This window comes from Eubalaena glacialis, chromosome 14 (genome assembly GCF_028564815.1).
Source record: "Eubalaena glacialis isolate mEubGla1 chromosome 14, mEubGla1.1.hap2.+ XY, whole genome shotgun sequence".
Classification (NCBI taxonomy): Eukaryota; Metazoa; Chordata; class Mammalia; order Artiodactyla; family Balaenidae; genus Eubalaena; species Eubalaena glacialis.
Window position 1 is genome coordinate 50,079,061 of NC_083729.1, and position 21,591 is coordinate 50,100,651.

Genomic DNA, 21,591 nt, shown 5'->3' on the forward strand with positions numbered 1-21,591 from the left:
GCTACCTCCTCACCATCCCTTGCTTAGTTTCTTAGCTCTTCTATTTCCTGTGTAAGCAACCCCTAGTACTAAATTCCTTTTCCAAAAAAAAAGAAAAAAATCCTTAGATAGGCCTCTATTTTCATGCTTAGATCCTAACTGATATATTCAGAATATTAGGGGGAGAGTGTATTCATCATATGAGAGAATAAAAGGTTGAATTGCCATTGATGAATATAATAAAATGAAAAACTTTAATAATATTGTTTATTTACTCTACTTTTAAAAACTTTGTTTTACAAAATGCATAATTTATTGGTATAGTGGCATGTAAATAAATATATAGTGTATTAAATATAATGTATAGTCTATTTATATTTATAAATTATTTAAGAAATATTTAGGTACTATGTAAGTATACATTTATACATATCATATATAAATATATATATAAATTATATAAAATATATATTACATTGATATTTTTTAATGTATATAAATATATATTTTGAGGTATTCATTCTCAAAGACTGTTTTTACTGATGGAGCGGTCATTAGAAAACTTTGGAGTCTCTATATAGAAGCATATTTAGTTAATGTCATTATAATGCCAACAATATTCATAATCCATTAGCATCTTTTCTTAGTTATAGACACTGCTGTGTGACAACTCATGATAGAAGCATGTTAAAACAGCGTGAGAGAATAACTTATGTGACTTATGCGGGCAGGTTTCATTTTTCCCCAGACATAGTTTAACTAAATTAAGGACTCTAATATTGGCCAAAAAAAAAAAAAAAAAAGATGGAAGGAAGGAAGGAAGAAAGGAAGAAAGAAAGAAAGGAGGGAGGGAGAGAAGAAAGGAAGGAAACCTATTCAAATGGTACATGGACAAAAATGAAAATACCACAATGGCCCCGAAGGTCCAGCTTCCCATCCATTCAATACTGTCCCCAAGGTGGAAGACTCTTACAGGTTCAGAAATCCTTCCTCTAGATGGTCGGTACCTACAGAGGGCATGTGGCTCCTCCTGAATGTGGCTCAACCCTCTGTATCCTCATCTTTTCCTGCTCTAAATCAGTGAAGGAATAGGGCTAAATCCAGGGTATCAGAGAGTCAGAATAGCTGCAACATCTATTGAAATGATGTCTGTCTGTGTACACATTTCTTTCATCAGGATTCAAGTGCACCATACTTGACAGGTGGTCATTGGCCATACAGATCATTGAGAGCACTGGTGTCCATTCATTTGTTAAGTGTTGAGCAGAATTTATTTTTATTTTTAGATGAAAATAATGAAAAGTAATAACAAAATAATAAGTGCCTATAGGTAGAAGTTCCAATAATTTTTCTTGCATTCTATTTTGGAGACCACTGTTTTATATAATTTTCCACTTTATTTGGCATTTTAAAATGCTAGTCACTTTTATTTGTGTTTTCAAGTGACCCGAGGGGAAGAACAGAAGGAGGGGGAGGGAGAAACAGCTAAAATAGCTCAACATCTGAGCTTGCTCATACCGCTCTTTCTCAAGTTCATGCTTCTGCACCAGTTGGTTCAATCTGGACAGAATCCTGGGAAATGTGCAAACCTATAGAATAATTTCTCTGCCTTGTGCTTCATGTTTCAGAGTAGCTATTTTCAACTAGTATCACAGAGTGCTGCTACTAGCAACTGTTAAATTACATAGAAATTTGACCTCATAAAGTCTATTGAAGAAATGCCAGAGCATATTAAGTGAAGTTTTATTGTGCTTATATATTTCTCAAATGCAACCACAATGCTAAGTGCCTTTATTAAAATGAACAAGTTGATAGAGTACTTATAATAGATAAACATCTAAAATATATTTTATTTTTTCAAATAATCTATGAAAACAAGATAAAGTAACCATTTATTTTGATGTTCAAGGAAAGAAACAGAAACTAGAAATAAAATAATGTCTTAATGTAGAAAATGCATATAACTTATGTTGTAGATTTTGGAATATTATAAGAACATACATATGTCATAAGATATATGGCTTGCAGGGTAATTTTAAGAAATAAGGAAATCTAATTCCTTATTTGAGAAAACCAGCACTTAATTTCCTTTGGGTCCTCCCTTTTCAATCCTTGAGAATTACAAATCTCTAAGCCTTATCTGTTCTACATCTTCCTTAGTGCTTACTCCTTGGATTTATGTTCTATTCAAGTACCGATTGCATTAAATAATAATGTTAATTCTCAGTAGCTATTAGTTAAAATTAGCTAAATTATTTGAAATCTCCCTATCATGATAAAAATACAATTTAAAATACCTTTGTTACTTTTTTGGCAAGGGAGCATCATAATCACCATTTCTTAAAGACAGTATTTATTACTTCTGTGTAGAATAGAGAACATTACTAGACCCACCTTTAAAGAGTGTACAGTATAAGGATACAAAAGTGGCAATCATTTTCATCTCTCCCCACCCCCATAAGGTTACTAGTAAGACGAGTGATAAGATTTGCTTCACACTCAAGTGTATGCATCACTGAACAGACAACAGCTTGCTAGGTATTTTCTGAAAATCTTTTAAAAAAATTAAAGTGTGAACTGTGAATTTCTCTATTTTTCCTACTAAGCTGTATGTTATAGTAAAGTGTGTTTTCCAAGCATATTTTTAATATATACATGTACGTATGTATGTATGTATGTATTCCAGATATTGGTTTATTTAATGGAAAAATAACAGCTTCCCAAAGCCCAGATTCCAAAGGGTGTAATTATATTTTAAAAACACTTTGGGCTAATTTTAATATTTTAGGCTGAAAAAAAAGTGAATGAGGTGGTAGTGGTTTGGGAAGATACCCATTTGGCTGCTCAAAGAGCTGTGTCTGGGTTCTGGGACCCCTCAAGTATAGCAGCAGCTGCGCCCATAGATGATCCTGCACCCATTCCAAGAAGTGCCTGGCTAGAAGTGGGAAATTTGTTTCCCAACTACCTGTGCCAAGTGCAGGGAGAAGCATTGTCAAGACCCTGCAATTCTTCTCTTTGGGTTTGCCATGGACGCTATAGCTACAGGTTTCCAGAAAACAAAGGAAAATAAAACTGTTAGGAGAATTTGATCTTTTCCTAACTCTGCCATATATTAGAACCTTATATTCATCCCCAAAACTACAGAATGCATGAGTTTTCCAATTTTTACCCTCCTCCGATTTGAAAAATAATCTTAATCCAAAACCTTTCCCAAGACTGAAAGAAATTTTATTTCCTGAAAACCTAATGAACATTTGGGAGCTATAATAGAAGAGTTGTTTCTTTCCTCACAAATGGACATATTTTGCAAGTAGACAGCATAATTTAAGAAAACCATGAAAATACTACTACTATATGCCTAATTTTTAGGAGAAATAGTTTAATAGAATTAAAATTGGGGGAGGGAAAATTGAACCAAAGAGCAAGAGATGAGGATGAGCCTTAAGTCTAGGAGGAATTAAAAGCCAGACATTGCAGGAGAGACACTAGAAAGGCCCCCTGCCACAAAAAGTTTTCCCTGTCTCTGCCACACTGCTGAGATTCCACTATGACAAAGCATTACTTTATGATCTCTACCAAAAGTCCTTTTATTACTCTCAGACTTTTCCTTTTCCCAAATTGAAATAGCTGAGTCCTAGTCAAGTTACACTGTGATTCGTGTCAAATATATGATTTGAACCCAGGTCTCCTTTCTGCCACCCCAGTGCTATTTAACTGATAGTAATCTTTCTCAAATTGGGATTTTAACTTCAATGATAACCTTAAAAATAAGTATATTCATGATCATTTTAATGCCTATATTTGTGTCTAGAGTTGGTGCTAACTAGCCCAACTTTATCTTGGACTGAAACAGATAAGAACTTAATGCATCCCAAGTGACAGCCAAATGAGGTGAGGGAGAATTGTGCAAAGGAGAGTGTCACAGAACCTTGAATACCAAAGATGGTGGGCTCATGGCTTGACTACTTGGCACTTGGTAGCATAGGAATGTCAGTAATCACCAGTGCCATATTCATAAGGCTAGCGGTAACTTACTTTAGGCAAAACATCATCACTTTAAATTAATTGGTTAATTTGGGTCTTATTGGCTTTATAGATCTGATTAATGGGTAAATGTATGTTATTTCATGGTTTATAAAACTTTTGAGCATTTAAGGGCCTGGGAGAATTCATCTTATGAACATTCAACTCCATCCTTTGCCACACTGAGACATCCATACTCTTTTATTCATCCTCACCCCCATCTATAATCTGGATAACTGACCTCTGTGTGTGTGCCTCTGTGTATGTGTGTGTGTGTGTGTGTGTGTGTGTGTGTGTGTGTGTTTATATCAGCAGCAAATACAGAAAACCAAATCAAGGTCACAGGACCTAAAACCTTAGGTGCCTAATTCACAACCAAGTACTATTTTATTCAGGGAGATGACTTACGGGTAACCAGACAACCACGTTCAGCTATTAAGTTTACATCTGAGCCCTAAATTTCCAAGCATTACTCATGATTTCTTCTCATTCCTGGTCTCACTTGAACAATTTCCTGGGGAAAATGTACATTTAAAAATATACCTAATTTCTAGAAGTGCTCACTCTACTTTGTCACTTGGGGGCAGAGGTGGGATTTGAATGCAAGAAAGCAACTCCAGAGCCTGTGTCTTCTGACCTCGTTGTTCACAGCCTCAAAGGTGCTTAATTCTAAAGTGATGACAGAAAGACTGTCACCAGAATGGTTACTCCATCATTTGAGTAACTGTGTCATTGAATTCTAAGAGGTGACCAATGAAGTTCTAATTCTGTGAAGCTCTACCAAGCAGTTTTTCTGTTTCCTTCTCCCCCTCCGCCATCCTTTTGATAAATCTTTATCTTCTGTAGTAACCTGACCATGTCTCTAGTGCTTGAAATTGGTGATTGCTATGTCAGTTACCCATTGCTGTGTCACTGGCCACTCCAAAACTTAGTGGCTTGGAACAAAATTGATTTATTGCCATGATCCCAAGAATTGACTGGACAGTTATTCTGCCCCATGCAGTGTTAGCTAGATCATTCATGTGATGAATTCAGCTAGTATCTAGGCTGGAATGCCCCAGTTCTTCTCCATGTGCCCTCTCTCTCCAGCAGGATAATCTAGACTTCTTTAAAGCCTGGAGGCTGCATTCCAAAAGGGAACATCGAAAAGGACAAGCCCCATTGTGCAGGTGCTTACTGAGCTTCTGCTTATATCACACTCCCTAGTGGCCAAGGTAATTCACATGGCTAACTCCATGGTCAGTGAGGGAACTACACAAGGGCAAGAATACAGGGATGTGTGATGGATTGCAGGCCATCAGTGTTAACAGTCTACTGTAAGAACCCAAGAATAAAATCTAGCTATGTATGAGTTTTCAATTTTTTCAACATATTTTCAACAAATGTCTGGTATATGATTAACATTTTACTAGGTACGAACACTTAAAGAATGCTATTTAGTAAAGGGGGGGAAGATACATACACACAAATCTATAATGTGATGTTGCCTGGTGTGAAGTAATAAGAAATGTATATATTGGTCTCCACCCCTAGCTCCTGACACAAGGCTCCTAAAACCCTTGTAAATCCCTAAGTGATCAGAGCCCTAGGAGCATCTCTGGTTCTAATATTTGGCCTTTGACCTCTCCCTGACCTTGTAAATTCCTAAGTGTTAAGAACAGGAGGAGTAACTTTTGTTCTCCTGAGGAGATGGGCTCCTGCACTGGAAAGACCAAGCCATGATTAGAAACTTGGGATTTTCAGCCCTGCCCCTCATTCTCTTGAAAAGGGAGAAAGGCTGAAAATGGAGTTAATGATTGATCATGCCTACATGCTGAAGCCTCCATAAAAGTCCCCAAAGTACAGGGTTCGGAGAACTTCCAGGTTATCAAGCACATCCACACCAGGAGGATGACACACCCCAACTCCACAGGGACAGAAGCTCCTGTGCTCCGGATGCTCCCAGACTTCACCCTATGTATCTCTTCATCTAGTTGTTCATCTGTATCCTTTATCGTATCTTTTTTTTTTTTTTAATTTTATTTATTTATGGCTGTGTTGGGTCTTCGTTTCTGTGCGAGGGCTTTCTCTAGTTGCGGCAAGTGGGGGCCACTCTTCATCGCGGTGCGCGGGCCTCTCACCATCGCGGCCTCTCTTGTTGCGGAGCACAGGCTCCAGATGCGCAGGCTCCAGACGCGCAGGCTCAGCAATTGTGACTCACGGGCCTAGTGGCTCCGCGGCATGTGGGATCTTCCCAGACCAGGGCTCGAACCCGTGTCGCCTGCATTGGCAGGCAGATTCTCAACCACTGCACCACCAGGGAAGCCGCTATCGTATCCTTTAATAAACCGGTAAGTGTAAGTAAATGTTTCCCTGAGTCCTGTGAGCCACTCTAGCAAATCAATTAAATCCAAAGGGGAAAGAGGTCATGGGAACCTCTGATTTGTAGCCAAGTCAGAGAGGAGTTGTAGGTAACCTGTGGACCTACTATTGTGATCAGCATCTGAAGTGAGCTGGGATCAGTCGTACAGGACTGAGCCCTACACTGACGGTATCTGACACTATCTCCAGGTAGACAGTGCCAGAGTTGAGTTAAATTGTAGGATACCCAGCTGGTGTCGTGGAGAATTGCTTGGTGTAGGAAAAAAGCCCACACATTTGGTGACCAGAATTGTCAGAAGTGAAGTGTTGTGAGTATGGTAGTATGAGAGTAAGGAGACACCAGGAGAAGACTCAGTTTTTCAAATACACCTGGTTAAGAAGAGATGTGAGAATCTGGAATGGGCTCAAGAGCAGTTCCACTTGCCCCTCTCCCTCCAACTTCCAAAACAAATCTCAGTTCACGGCAAGTGACACATGAAATGAATCTGAGGATGGACAGGAAAATGGTGCAAATATGCAACATTCAACCGTATTAGAAAAAATTAATGTCAACATGGGTCAGCAATTCTATACAAGCAGGCCAGGTCTTTAAATAAATTAATGCAAAACGTATTTGTTTCATCTAAGTTTTAGAAGTGAAACTATGGCTCCTTCAGTCTAATTTTTATGCAATAAGAAATTCTTTCATGTACTGAGTATATGAATCTCCTACTCACAGGCCTTGATCACACAGTTCTGAAGCTCAGAAGTTTCATATCTGATGCCAACAGAAGTTACGCACAAGCATTAGGAGAGGGTAAATATTACCACGGGTTTCATGAAGGTCAGATTTAAGTTAAAATTTGGGAAAACATGTAAAATTTAGCCTGCTATAGAGAGGAACATCACAAGTGTGGAAAAAAACATGGTTATAACTTCTGTTGAACTTTCCCGAGGGAACAGACTAAAGCCATGTGTAAACAGGGGATTTGATTGGGGTCATTTTGATTGCGTGGTAATACAATTCCTTTTTCTTTCTATATAATCAGAATGCTTGAACACCTATTTATTAATTGGCCCAGAGGTTAAAACCACCACAGTGACTGGCCTACAGTGTAAATATTACTTAGTTCAGTTCTCTTGATGGGACCAGATGGCCCTTCTACACTTATAATCAATATATTATATGACCTGTAAATGGTCGGTCCAAACTTCTAAGGATGACATTACTCTATTCAACAGTGCTCTCCCCACAAGAATTAAGCAGGTAAGGCAATAACTTCTTTTAATGCGATTAAGTCTGATGATAATGAGGCACAGTTTCTCTGCAAGATGTAGATGACTTTCAATCCTCCTTATGAATTAAAATATTGAATCATTTTTGGTGTCCAGCCAACATAGTGGCTATAAAAAGAAGTGAAACCGAAGTAGTAGTTTTTTTTTTTAAATAAATGAGACCATAGCCCTTGAATTTTTCTGCCACGGATTACCCCGAATCTCATCGTAAATCCACCTAGAACAGGGCTTAAACGATGCCTGCATTAACTATAGTGAAAACTGGTGATCAAATGCATTTCCACCCACAGAACTCACATAGACAGGTGCTAAGCCTCCTTTCCTACCAGGACCTATCTCCTCGAAGTTTTAAACTCGGTAAATGTGCTCAGAGTCTACCCCCTCCCCAAATGGTTATGCAAATACCAATAATTTATGCAAATATATGGCAGAAAGGTCCCGCTCTTCTACCTTTCCACTGTGATGGTGCTAGTGTGGATGGTGTGTGCACGGGCGTGGGTGAGTGTATAAAATCCAGTGTTTTCTTAAAGAAGGCGTTGAATTGACGCCAACAGGTCACCCTCCCCCGACGAGCACGCTGTATTATGTTCATTCCTCCCCTGGCGTGGCGGAGACTATTCTGTGAGCCCTTAGGCAGCCGGACATCACATATTTGAGGTTCTCAAAGTAAACGAAGAACCTGGCGCTTTTGCCGAGTCCAAAATCCGCCCGAGAATTCCAGTACTAGAGAGTTCGGCGGCAAGAAAAGGTGACTGGAAGTTGCACCCCGTTTGTCTGGCACTTTCCACGGAGGCTAGTCTAATAAACGGGGGGTGGCGGGAAAGGCGAGAGCGAGGGAGGGAGGGAAACGCCCTCCTCCTCTTTCAGCAAGTGCACCTCAGCTTGAGATTTGGGTAGGTTTTTACCTGTATTTCTAAAAACCACCACCGCACTCCCTGCACCAACCACCCCACTGCCTCGACTTCCAAGAGAAGCAGCTACTGAGGCCAAAGAAAAGAGGGGAAGACGAAGGAGCGGGGGGGAAGACAAATAAATAAATGAAAGCGCGCGCGAGCGAGAGGGGCCGGGGAGAGGAGGGAGCGAGGGAGCGCCCGGGACTCGCGACGGCGGCAGGTTCAATTAGCTAAACAAAGAAATCATGGCGGATTGTTTACATTTGGCAGCGCCCGGGCCGAGCAACCGCCGGCCCCCAGCAGCCGCCGCGGCCCCCGAGGAGTCGGCGAAATGCCCCCGCGCCCCGGCCGGGTAAGTGACGCCGCCGCCCCGCGCGCCGCCCCCGCCGCCACCCCGCCCTCCGCCCCTCCCCCGCAGCCCCAGCCCCCTCCTCGGGCCCCCGGCACAGCTGGGCTCAGCTTAGATTTCGGCGACGCCGAGGCTCGCGTCCTCGGCTGCTGCCGCCGCGGCTGCTGCAGCCGCGGGGAAGGGATGCGAAGAGTTGGGGTGGGGGCAGCAGCGCCGCGTGCAGAGCAGGGCCCCTCCTCCTGTCAGTGGCCTCCCGGGGTCAGGCCCTCCCTGGTGGGGTGCGCTCGCCTCGCTCCGCCGCCTCCGCGCTGAGGAGGACCGAGGCGGAGCGCGCCGCAACCCGGGAGGTGGGGCCCGGCCGTGACCCCGCGGGCTGCGCGGTGTTGAGGGCGGGGTGGCCGCTCAGAGCCCGGCCCCAGCCTTCCTGCCTCTGGTCCAGCGGTCTCCGACGTGTACTCACTCCCTCTCTCCTGCCGCCTTCCCCACGACCTTTCTCTCCCACTCCCCTCGCCTTTCCTGCTCCCCTCGCTGCGTCCCTCAGGCTGGCCCTAAGGTTGAGAACCTGCGTCGGAGGTCACCTCCAGAGGCTGACCTTGCCAAAGCCATCCACGTCTGTGAGAGCTTTTCCAAAGGCTGAATCTTTTTCCTCATCTTTTTGGCCCCGGGGTTCGCTTTTTTCCATAGGGAGGAACTCTGTCGTTCCTACAGAGGCTTTTAGCGGTCTTTTAGCTGTCTTTGTGCTGAGGTTGGTACAGTGGTACCAGGAGGCTGGCTAATGACAGGGGCGGAAAACAAAGGCAACAAATAGGGGGAAAAACAGAGGGCAATGTCACCAACAACAGAGGGGGCTCTCTATTTTCCCAGCAAAGATGGTTTCCTATGCAGGAATCCTTCAAGCATCGTTGGCATGAAAGTGACATATTTCCTTTGTAGAGAGAAAAACAAATCCTAGGTCCTTTAAATTAATCTCAATTTTTCCTTCCATGAAACTTTTTTTTTTTTTAATGTTTAGTGCATTTAGTAGTTTGTTTTTTTTCTCTTGCTTCCCCTTTCCTCCAGAACCTCAGTTAATATATCTTATCTGTCTGTGTCCTGTTTGGGGGAAAATCACAGCCAGGACTGTATGTCAGAGCAGGATTAGAGTTGGTGGCGTTTAAGTAGCCTTGCCACAGGGTTGGCTGGGGACCAGGACAACAGAACCAAGCTCAGTGGCACCTCTTGCATATGTTCGAGTCCCTGACATCAGGTGGCTAACAGGTTGCTAATGGACATTGTAATTTGTAGTTCAGTGAACTGCTTTATCACCTGAGAAAGAAAATGCTATTTAAAAAAAAAAAAAAAAAGACACTTGTATTATCGTGGCAATTATTATTATATCTTTTCTATACAGATATGATTCAAGTGAATGAATTTTTGATTCATAATTTTTATTATACCCTCTCAAAGGCCCATCTGGAATAAGATATGCTCCTGTTTTCCTCCCCTTCCCCTTAAAAGTAGCAGACACTGGGTAATTGAGTCTCACTTATTAGATTCAACCAAATTATATCTATTTTTGCTTAGTAATTACCAAAGCAATGTTCTGTCCAGCCCACTACATCTTTAATAAAGCAAAACTTACTTTATAATTATTATTTGGCAGGTGTAGCCCTACACCTTGCCATCTCACTACTGAGTTCTTTTTTGACCCATTGACGTTTCAAAAACTAAGATTTACTCACAGAGCAGGATAGGAATGGGAGTGGGTGGCAAGCCTTAGCTAACTCAGGAACCCAGAACTTCCTGGAGACAGAAGCTCCCACTGAAGATTGTACATGTCTGTTTTCATGGTTGTGTGGACTTTATAAAAAAAAAAAAGTTGGTACCTCCACAAACAGCTTCTACCCAGACACTTAACTCACCAGTTAGCATGAGACTCCATTACTCAGTAAGCCTGAGCACATTCTCATAAATGGATTTTATGTTGACTCCCTGCCCATACCAGGTCAGAGATCAGAATCATGGAAGGAAGTGAATTGGCCTCCAAAGTGACTTTAACAGAAGCAGAAAGATCAGTCTTTGGGTTATAGATCTTGCTGACCCATTAAGGGTCAGTAAATTAGTAGACTGCACTTGAGTTGACACTTCTGATCCCAACTTAATGGGTTGATTAACTGATGGCTGCTATCTTCATTATGGGCTATTAGCACATTGTTAAACCTGAACTTAGCATAAGAAATTGTTTTTATGTTTACTCTTTGGTTCCCAAGGTTAATCAATATTCATCATGGCCTTAAAAATTTTTTTAACTAAAGAGGTTAGTTAAATAAACCCTTTTGTAGAGAAAAGAAAACTCAGTATTATAACCGTATATGACTTTGGGATGCAAAATCTTATCTGACAATATACAAAAGTATTCAATTAGAAACACCATCTCCAAAGGGAGAAATACATATAAGCATTAAGGATTTAAAATTGACATCCTTTTCATTTGTAGCTGGCCCTCTTATTCTTCTGTGTGCATTTGAATGACTGTCAAGTTTAACGATATTTAGATTTTCAATGATTGTTTGCGTAAATTGCTGGCTAGGAATAAATAGCTCTTTGTAGTCAATGCCTAAGCCTAGACTTTGCCTTCCAGGAAGTGTGAATCTTAGGCCCCAACGAGGCACACATTTGCGATCAACATACGTTAGAAATCAATCTTTAAAAGGTATTATTAAATCCTTGGCATGTTCCTTCTTTCCTGGCCTTCTTGAAATTTCTAGAACATTCCAAGGTAGTTGGATTCCTGGTGGAATGAGTATCATCAGTGATTACTCTTTTCATCTCACCATTTGTTAGTCAATATGTCAATAATGCTGGGAAAACTGCTTTAAACACTTGCAAAATTTATACTCCTAATCATGCAATAGATCAGGAGTTGTATAGATTGTTTGCTTCCTCTAGAACTTCATTCAAAACTAAGTCTGTTCTGTCAGCTGGGTCACAGAAGGAGCAGTAATTTCCAGTAGAGGTTTTTGAATTGATCAATTGGTAAGCATTTATTAAAATGAAAGCAAAAACAAAAATATAATCAAACACAAGAAGTCTTCTACAGAAAAATATAGGGGAATTAGGACATTTTTATCTCTCTAAAATCGAGGCTAAGAAGGGTGTCAAGGAGGCCTGCGAGTTTCAAAAACAAAGGATTGGTCCCCAGAATGAGAGGCCACTGAATTTGGCCAAGAGGAGGTCATTGATGACCTCGGGGTGGGTAGTGTTGATTGAGGGGTTAAGGTGAGAGGCAAGATTGTTGGAGGGCAAAGAGGAATAAGATGGTGAGAAAGTTATAGTAGATAATTTTAAAGAAGAATGTTTTGGAATGATGTTCTTGAAAGGCACTATCACTGGCAAATCTTCAGTTCACAGGACCAAGTCTAAGATAATAGGATCTTAGTAGAAACAAAATTAAAACAGCATTACGTACGTTAAAAACTCCACAGCAAATAAAAGCTGTGCAAGGCACCTGCCTTCAAAACTAGCCACATTTGTCAGCACTAAAAGCCGGTACCAACAGGTAATCCTCTTGAATCATCTTCTTTAGTCGTTTGGTGACACATGGCTGCAGAATTGTGATCAGCCGAGGCAGACGGTCCCCAAGCTCTAGGGTACACAGATTATTTTTGGCTTTAAAGTGTTTGAGCCCATTCTTACTTGAAATTCAATGTCTTGTGCACTTGCTTTCTCCCTTATTTCATTTCCTGAAGCCCTGCCAAAATGCTTTTGTAACCATACAGCCTTTCTACCAATTATCTTGGTCTTTAGGGGAAGTTTTTTGTTGTTGTTTGTTTTTGAGGTGTGTGCATCTGGCGTCATATCTGCAGAGTTAGAGGATGTGCTGTGAGCAGATCTTTCTCTGCAACACCAGACTACACAGCCTACCAGAGAGAACAGCAACATTTACTGTCCTGTCCTGCCACTTAAGAAATTGAACTGAATCTATCTATAATGCAGGCTTTAAACTTGTAATGCATACGTATAAAATGAGTTCTTTAAAATTTTCTTTGGCAAGAACTTATTTTATTATGAATGGTATATTGTGAGAAAGGCAAAACATTTGGCCTTATATTAGGTGACAATCCGCAGATAATTTTTTTTTTAAAGAATAAGAATTTGATTTCATTAAGGTGGCTTTGAGGTATGCTATGTGCTTGGAGCAGGACTGGGGGGTCAGCAGGGGCTGCTATGAGTCAGAGGCTGTGGAAAACAAAGTGGAGCAGCTGAAAAGGTCTCCAGCCCACCTCAGAGGAAACAGCAATATAAACAACCAAGGCCTTAGAACAAGGCTAACCCAGATCCGTGGAATCTGCATCAAGGGAAGGCAGGGTTTTAAAGAAGCAGCAGCTTTCAGATGCATATATCAAAGAGTTCTGAGCCAGTTAGGAAAGCTAGTGGAAGCAAAATTTTGAGATGTAAGAGGCTTACACTTCTTCCTTAAGAGGCTGAGGCCCTAGCCTTGTTATAGCTGGGCTCCAGTAGTATCAGCATACAAGCCAGGAAGCAGGCAGAAGATGAGTCAGAAAGATAGGTAGGCTCCATGTGAAGGAGGTTAGGTGGAGGTGTGGATATTTCCCCAGAACTCTTTGAACAGGGGCAGCAGACCCAACCCTCTTGCCAAATCCAGCTCACCAGTGGGTTATAGAGTTTTAAATATTCTATTGTGTCCCGATTGTGCATGTTATGTGGGAAGGGTCGAGGATTGAGTGTGGCTGCAAAGATTGCATGGACAGGGTAGGGACAAAACAGGGTCTGAGAAAGATGGAGTAACCCAATGAGACTGTAGGATTAGAATATAATGAAACATTCAGAACATAATATACCAAAGGTGCAGGGTTTGAAAGCAAAAACCATAGGCTCCAATAAAACTGTGTCCAGGAGTATATATTTCCAACAATGCACTGGAAGTTACTTTAACTAGCTCTGAATTAATGTGTCAAAATTCTTGTATCAAGCCCTTGTGTGTTGCCACAACTCAATGAAAATGTTAAATTCAAAGAATATACTCATACAACACATTTATCCTAGAGCCGTCCTTTCCGAATGAAAGCTTCTAAACATAGCCCAGGTGAAACTGAGCACCAGAAAGAGACAGTGAGTTTGATAATGGCATTTTGTTATTTATTGCCATAGTTTCCTCTATACCAATGCATTTTGAAAATTGTATCTTCTTGAGGGCATCACGTATGATTTAACAGAACTGATTAAGTGACAACTCCCTGGCTAAAACAAAATAAAACACAACAAATATCAAACATGCTTCTCATGCTCATAATTAGCTGAAGAATGATGTTGCCTATATACAAGAGGTTCTGTGGATCTCTACGAATATCGTGCAATCAAGAACACACACAGGACTCAACATATTGAACATTTAGACCAGCATATCCTGAAAACTCAGTCTTCTGTTTCATTTCACTTTTTATGACTGCCTCAAGTTTTTGTAGTCTGTAACTTAAGGACAATGTATTTGTTTTCTATCGCTGTTATAAAAAATTACTACAAACTTCATGGCTTAAGACAACACAGATTTATCATCTTTATAGTTCTGTAGGTCAGAACTCTGACGGAGGTCTCACTGGGCTAAAATCAAGGTGTCAGCATGGTTGCATTCCTTACTAAGGACTCTGGGGGAAAATCCATATCCTTGCCTTTTCCATCTTCTAGAGACCACTCACATCCCTTGGATCATGACCCCCTTCCTCCATCTTTAAAGCCAGAGATGTTGCATCTTCCTGACCATTCTTCCACAGTCACATCTCCCTCTAATCACACCCGGGCACAGTTCTCTGCTTTTAAGGATCCATGTGATTTGATTGGGCACACCTGTCTCACAGTCTTTAATTAACCTTAATGGCATTTACAAAGTCCCTTTTGCCATAGAAGGTATCGCATTCACAGATTCCAAGGATCAGGATGTGGACATCTTTGGGGGGGCCATTATTCTGCCTTATTTTTAATTCTACTCTTCTTTCTAACTGTTAATTTAGATTCCTCTAGAAGCAGATGCCAAGGCAGGGATCCCAGTGCCACAAGTTTATATGGGAGTGATACCAAGAAATGCTGATAAGGGAGTGGGGAAAGGAGATAAGGGATTAAAAAAAGACAAGAGATGGTGTGTTATTAAGCAAGTTGCCACTGGGAAATTGAAGTTTAATGCCACTGGGGTAATTCTGAGGGATAGTGTAGAACTCAGAGTCACTCTAATGGAGGGGTGAGTTATTCTTAATCAGCAGCTTTATCCTCCAAACCCCTGTCTTTATTGGTTCAGGCTGCTTCTAAGGGCATTATGTCTCTGGCACTTCTGGCTTGTCCCGCACTTGGGCCAAGTATATTCCCCCATCCAGGCTGAAGACCTGAAGCAGAGTTCACAGGTGTTCCCAGCAAGCAGGCTTCAGTGTGAAGAAGTGAGTGCGAGGAGTTTATGGGTGGGGCTTCCGCGGGTACCTCTCAGATTTAATCTATCACCAAGTTCTACTTTTTATTATTCCTCCTTAATTTCTCTGACACTTTCCTCTTTCTATTGCTACGATTCAGATCAGTTTCTCTAAATCACTCTACTAGTTCGTTCTTTCCACCTCAAGTTTTCTTCCACCCCAGCCTGTGCTATATATATGGCTTCAAAGTTTGTCTTCCTGAAAACATGCCTTTTATTGTGTTACGTAGATAAGCAAGTAAGCAAAAGCCTTCATCGATTTCCCATTACCTATACGAAAATTTTAAGTGAAAAATCCTCAGTCTAGCCTTCAGGTACTTCCATTTTGGCCCTATATTAACTTATCTTTGTCAAGTATTATACTTACATCAATTAATGTTTATCAACTTTACCCTGTCCCTGGAGAGCAGGAGAACTAGCCCAGTTTACCTGTGTTTTGGCTTTGTCCATAGTCCTTAATCCTTGGGATCTAAGCCTGGATGATATGAAACTTTTTGCCTGACCCAAGTCAAACACTCTTGTCTCATTACTCTCCGTACTTGCCTCATTACTATTTGGGGACACATCTTATGCTTTCCTTTCTTCATGTTCTTGGTCATAGAGTTTCTTTTTCTGGGCTAATGATCTAATCCCTGCCCATCCTTTAAGGTTCAGGTGAAACCCTTCCTCTCTCTATTTAAGCCTAACCCAGATGGAAGTGAGGAATCTCTCTTCTCTGAACTCTTTAAAGCTACTATTTTAGCGTTTATTATTTTTGCCCATAATTTTAGCTATCTTTTCATAGAATATAAGTTTAATCTTCTCAGACAGGTTCATGGGCACTTAAAGATAACAGGACATCGTATATTTTTGCCTCTCAAATCCTAGAATATTTGGGTTATTGTATGTACTCTTTAGCTATTTGTTGATATATTTGTTAAACATAAATCTTTTTTTGGAACAGTCTGAGTAGCTTATTTTGACCAAAGTGAAAACTAATAAAGGGGGGAAAATCAGTATTTTAGTGACGTTCTACTGCTGTGCTACAAAGCAATTCATTACTTCAGTTGAATGATAAATGAACTTAATTCTTTCTTACTTCAAGCAAGCAAATTTAAAAAAAAGTTAAAGATACTGAAAAGTTTGAAACGAAATTACCGTAAAAGTATAGACTAGAAGTTTGGATGATTTCCTTCTCTTCTTAACCTAGCCCAAAGAGATGGGGGTGAGAATTACAAAGAATCTTTTCCTTTTTGAAAACTGAAGTACAGTTAAAAACTGTTTGGACTTTTTCATTTAAAATTTTCAAACTTAAAAACTAATTTAAAAAGAACTTTGGATATGACTGCACTTGCAAGGCAAAATATCTAGTCCAATGGATGCTGGTTTTTCTATTTTTCATTGAAAAAAAGGTCCCTGTTTTCGTTTGATCTCATGAGTCAAGGGGGTGATTGCAAAAAGCTGGGAAGCTTGGCTGATGATTCCTTAAGGTATCAGCAAAGCTTTTCTTCTGTGCACAGTTGTACACATCAAGGCCCGTGTTTCGTGCTGCCTTTTTAGTGTTGGAAATCATATTTCACAATGACTTTAATCTGGCTCTTTGGACCAAGAATGGCATCGCAGTATTGCCAACAGAAAAGAATAAAGGTGTCTGGCAGGGGACCATCCTTTGCTTATCTCAGACCTCATTAACACCAATCTATTGAGTTGATAATCAACACATGTTGCAAGTAACATTCTTTAGTAGTTCTCAGTCCTGGGAGTTGAAAAATACAGATGCCTGGGCCCCACGGGCAGAGATTCCAAGGTAATAGGTTTGGGCTGTGTTTTGGGCATCAGCGTTCTGAAATTAGCACCAGGTGATCCTAAGGAGCAGACAAAACTGAGAATCACTGCTCTAGTCCCTATCATCTTCTGCAGGCTGAGAAAGCATGGATAGTGTGGACTGCAGAGTTGTTAGATAGTTTAGAAGTCATCTGCTCTCCTCTCTCAGGAAATTTAAGAGTTGAGCAAGCAGATCTGGCAGTATTAAGAGGAATAACTAATACCCATACAGCAGGAGTCAGAGCTAAATTTCAGGTCTCCTGACTTCTAGGCCATAGTCCTTTCCTACTTACAGTGTGACCCAGCAGCATCACCTGAGAGCTTGCTACAAATGCAGAACCTCAGGCCATACCCCTGACCTCCTGAATCAGAGTCTGCTTTTTTAACAACTTCCCCAGGTGATTGGTATTCATGTTCCTGAGAAGCCTTCATCTTAGCCACTGCTTAACCAGCATCTTTGAGAGTCTGGAGTTTCATTTATTGATATTTCTATAGCCTCAACATTTAGCACAATACCTGGAACTTGGAAGATAACTATATTTGTTGAATTTTAGCTTCCTTTTTGATGTAAAATGTGTTAGGCATATACTTTTATTAAACAATTTATTCTTTGAATAAATGACCTTGATTATACTTTCTATGTACTGTTCAACATTTCATCTTTATGAGCCTTTAGTGAGTACCTGCTTTGTACTAGGCACTGTAACTACGGAGGTAAGTGAGATACTTCCTAGGAGCTCACCGTCTAGTTGGCGACAAGAGAGGGACAATAAACAGATGTGATAATACTGCGGGATAAGGGCCATGATGGAAATATTGTGGCATAAGAGCCTTCAGTGTGGGAACAGGGAGAAAGAACTTTGGGTCTGGGTTTTGGGGGGTAGTCTAGGATGGTCTTTGGGGTGGTCTTGAGGTTTTAAGAGCAAATGAAAGCAAAGTTGACTCTAGATAGTAATCTGGGGTCAGCCAGGTGTTGGAGGTATAGGGGTGCAGGCAGCACTGTTCAAATGGCATTACAAGGAGATGGAGCAGCCCACTTTAAGGCTCAAGGTACCTCTATCTTGTGTGTCAAAATAGAAAGAAAACTATACTTGGGAATGGCTGCTCTTGATAATCCAGTGGAGGGAAATGTAGTAGGACACTTAGAGTGACTGGAGGTGGGGTGCAGGGAAGGGAAGAGGGTTCCTGTATTTTGTATCCACCTGGCTCTAGATATTAAGGAAAATACTTAGAAAACCAGGGAACAGCCCAAACATTTTAAAATTTGGAAATATTAATTGCACGTTCCCTGGGGAGTCCATAACAGCCTAGAGTTTGGAGATCTTGTAACTGGGCTCTTTTTGGCCCAATTACAAGATCTCCGATGTTCAGTGTCGACAGTAAATCGCAGGTCTGTCCAATCCAGACAGAATCACCCAATTCCAGTACCTTCAAGGACCTTCCCTTTTCAAATAAGACCTTTCCCTTTTCAAATAAGGTTGAGACCTGTGCCATCCAATATAGTAACTACCAGTCACAAGTGGCTATTGCGTGCTTAAAATGTGGTTAGTCCAAATTGAGTTGCGTGGTGAGTGTGAAATACACACTGATTTTGAAGACTTATTACCAAAAAATTGTAATATCTCAATAATATTTTATATCGATTTCATGTTGAAATGCTAATATTTTGGATACATTTGGGGTTAAAGAAAATATATTTTTAAAATAAATTCGCCTTTTAAAATGTAGCCACTAGAAAATTTAAAATTATGTATGACTCACATTATATTTCTGTGGGCAGAACTGGCTAGATTATTCCAACCTGAAGATGCCAGCAAATAATTATTTTTCTCTTCCATCGTGGTAAACACACTCCCAAGTCCATCTGTGGCTCCAGATGACTTGGGAATGGTTTTACCTTTAAAGCTGTAGAGACACACCTTTTCAATGGTGGTGACAAACTGCGGTAAAGTCAAACGAGTAACAAGCAAAATTTTGCCTTTATTGAATATTTTTAAAATTTTCATTTTAGAATATCTTTTAAACATCACCGCAGTTATTTTTATTTCATGGCTATGCAGGTTTATGACTTGTCCAACTCTTTCCCTCTGATGCCTGAATAAAATGCCATTGTCAAATATACCCTCTTTAAGCTGTGTTATTTGACATACACTAGGTAGGACAGAGCTTTAGGTCCTATTTTCACTTCAGTGCAGATGTGAAAGTTCCAGTTAATGAGAGCGTTGTGTAAGTGTTTGTGTTTTAAGAAAAAAAGGCTTCCTGAATCTGCCTTAAAGCTTTAGATCTTCTGTACAGGGAAAAAAGTGACATGCTCAAATTAACTGTGGCCAGACAGATCCACGTGATATGAATATAAATGTTTGAGTCTTGCTCAAATTAAGGTTCTTGGTATCAGGGAAAGCTGTTTCTCACTAGGCAAGTCAAAATCGCTGTGTCTCACTCTTCTACTGGGACATATAGTACAAGATTTGTATTGAACTCAACTATGAGATTTTATTCAGTATACTTATTTTAATACATTTAAAGAAACTTCTTCAGTGGTCTAAAACTTTCAGTCCACGTTTGTTTTCTCTGGCTTTTGAGAACTCCAAAAACCTTTCCATTCTTTAGCCAGTGGTTATGTAGTTAATTAGAAAGACTATGTAAAGAGGCTAGAATTTGAGTTTTGAAGTCAGCAGAAAGGTTTCCATGGCCTACTCTCTGGTGGTCAGAAGCAGGTCAATTCACCAAAAAACAACTTTCTGAAGAACTCATTTCTTGAATTGCTATTTCTCCAAAAATAGCCTCTCTGAAAGTCAATTCACCAAAATCCACTTCCCCTATTGAGCAATTCATGAAATGACCAATTCGCCAAATCATTGATTATCAATACTTTCCTTCTATTAAGCTTTCCTAAAGTTTATGTCAAATCCTGTTGTATAAAGTGACTGCAGAAACTCTGGGGATATTTTAAAGTTTTAGTTTTAGTTTAGTTTGATTTGAATTCTTTTTAGTTTTCATTTTTGCTGCAGCTATTTTATGTTAACTAGTTGATAGGCACTGACTAAAATTTAGTGTGCTCCAGGTTTCCTCAGAGTATTGATCTCTGACTTTTGGAATTATAATTACTATATTTCAAGTCACAGTGTTGTGCTTGTCTTAAAATCAAGGACTTTTATAAATCATAAGGACAAGGTGAGTTTCTGTCATTTTTAATCTGGCCCATGCTCTTTTGTATTTTGTTGACTCATAGATTTACTAACTGGATAAATCAAATGGATTACATGAAATATATCTTAAACATTTAAAAAGTGTCCAAAATGTGAAACATACAGGAAATGACAGCTTATTTGAACCAATGAATGTGCTGCAGAGCTGCTGGGCTTAAATGGCTAGGGCAAAATAAAATTTAAAAAAAGTAAAATTAAGACTAAATATTAAACTAAAAATTTAAAATATCATTTAGGGCTGTTAAACTAGCCTATGCAACTCAATTTGCTAGACATTTTTTAAAATGCAGAAAGGTTATGCCTTCTGTCTCTTTGTTATGTTGACTTGGTACTAGTTTGTAGGAAGATTCGAGATGAAAGGCAATACCATTATTATAAGCAGTAGAAAAAAAGTAGGAATGCCCAGAAGGGATTTTATAACAGACCATGTGATTAGGACCTCAAATTTGACATATACTAATCACCAACACAAAGTGAATTCAAATTCCTGAAAATTGTTGCCATGACAACAAAATTAAAATAGTCAACTTTAAAAATAATCTTCAAAGCTTTAATGACTATGGATAATATTAATTGCTGTAAAAGTAAAAGTTTAAAGAAACAAGTTCTTGGTAAATTCAGCAAATTGACCCTTCTTCAAATTCATCATTTGGTAAATGGCCATTTGGTGAATGGGATCTGCAGCAAATTGCCCTAAAAGTATATGATTTGGGGCAAGTTAGTCACTCTTCTAAATCTCACTTGCTTTACTCTGTGAATGGGGATGATAAAGATGAGTACCTCTTAGGGATTTGTGAGGATTAAATAAGATAACGTGTGTTACCTTACACTTAGCTTAATAAATGTTACTTCCTTTCCCTTCGAATGAAGGTCTACCTGTGGCTGGGCCACTAATCAACTGTGCCAAATCATGTCAGTTTTCTGGGCCTTAGCTTTCATAACTTTAAAGTGTAGGGATTTGACCAAATTATCTCTAAGATCCCCTTTCATCCTAAGAATTTTATGGTGTTAAAAACAAACTTTGGCCTGCTGAATCAAGACCTGTTTAGATTCCACAACTTCTGAGGCCTGGGTTCTAGGTAAGGACAGTATTCAGGGATTAGGTAGCTGAGTCACTGGTGCTAATTTTGACGAACCTCTCTAAGTTGTTGCTAGGACCCTGAATATTTTGCAGCCCCAAGAATCCCAAGGTGATGTGCTCTTCAACAACCCTGAAGGAAAACAAGTTTTGTTCTATCTCAGCCC

At 40.0% G+C, this 21,591-nt stretch overlaps 1 long non-coding RNA gene across 2 annotated transcripts in view; it reads left to right on the forward strand.

The window, feature by feature from the left end:
* The first annotated feature begins 8,511 nt into the window (after window positions 1-8,511).
* LOC133105377 (uncharacterized) overlaps window positions 8,512-21,591 on the forward strand; it is a 589,177-nt gene continuing 576,097 nt past the window's right edge. The window contains exons 1-2 of one of the 2 annotated variants that reach the window (XR_009703846.1): window positions 8,512-8,531; window positions 8,802-8,883. This is a non-coding gene — a long non-coding RNA (uncharacterized LOC133105377). Of the gene's footprint in view, window positions 8,532-8,756; window positions 8,884-21,591 lie in introns of those variants that run through there. The other variant, XR_009703845.1, reaches the window with a different exon arrangement.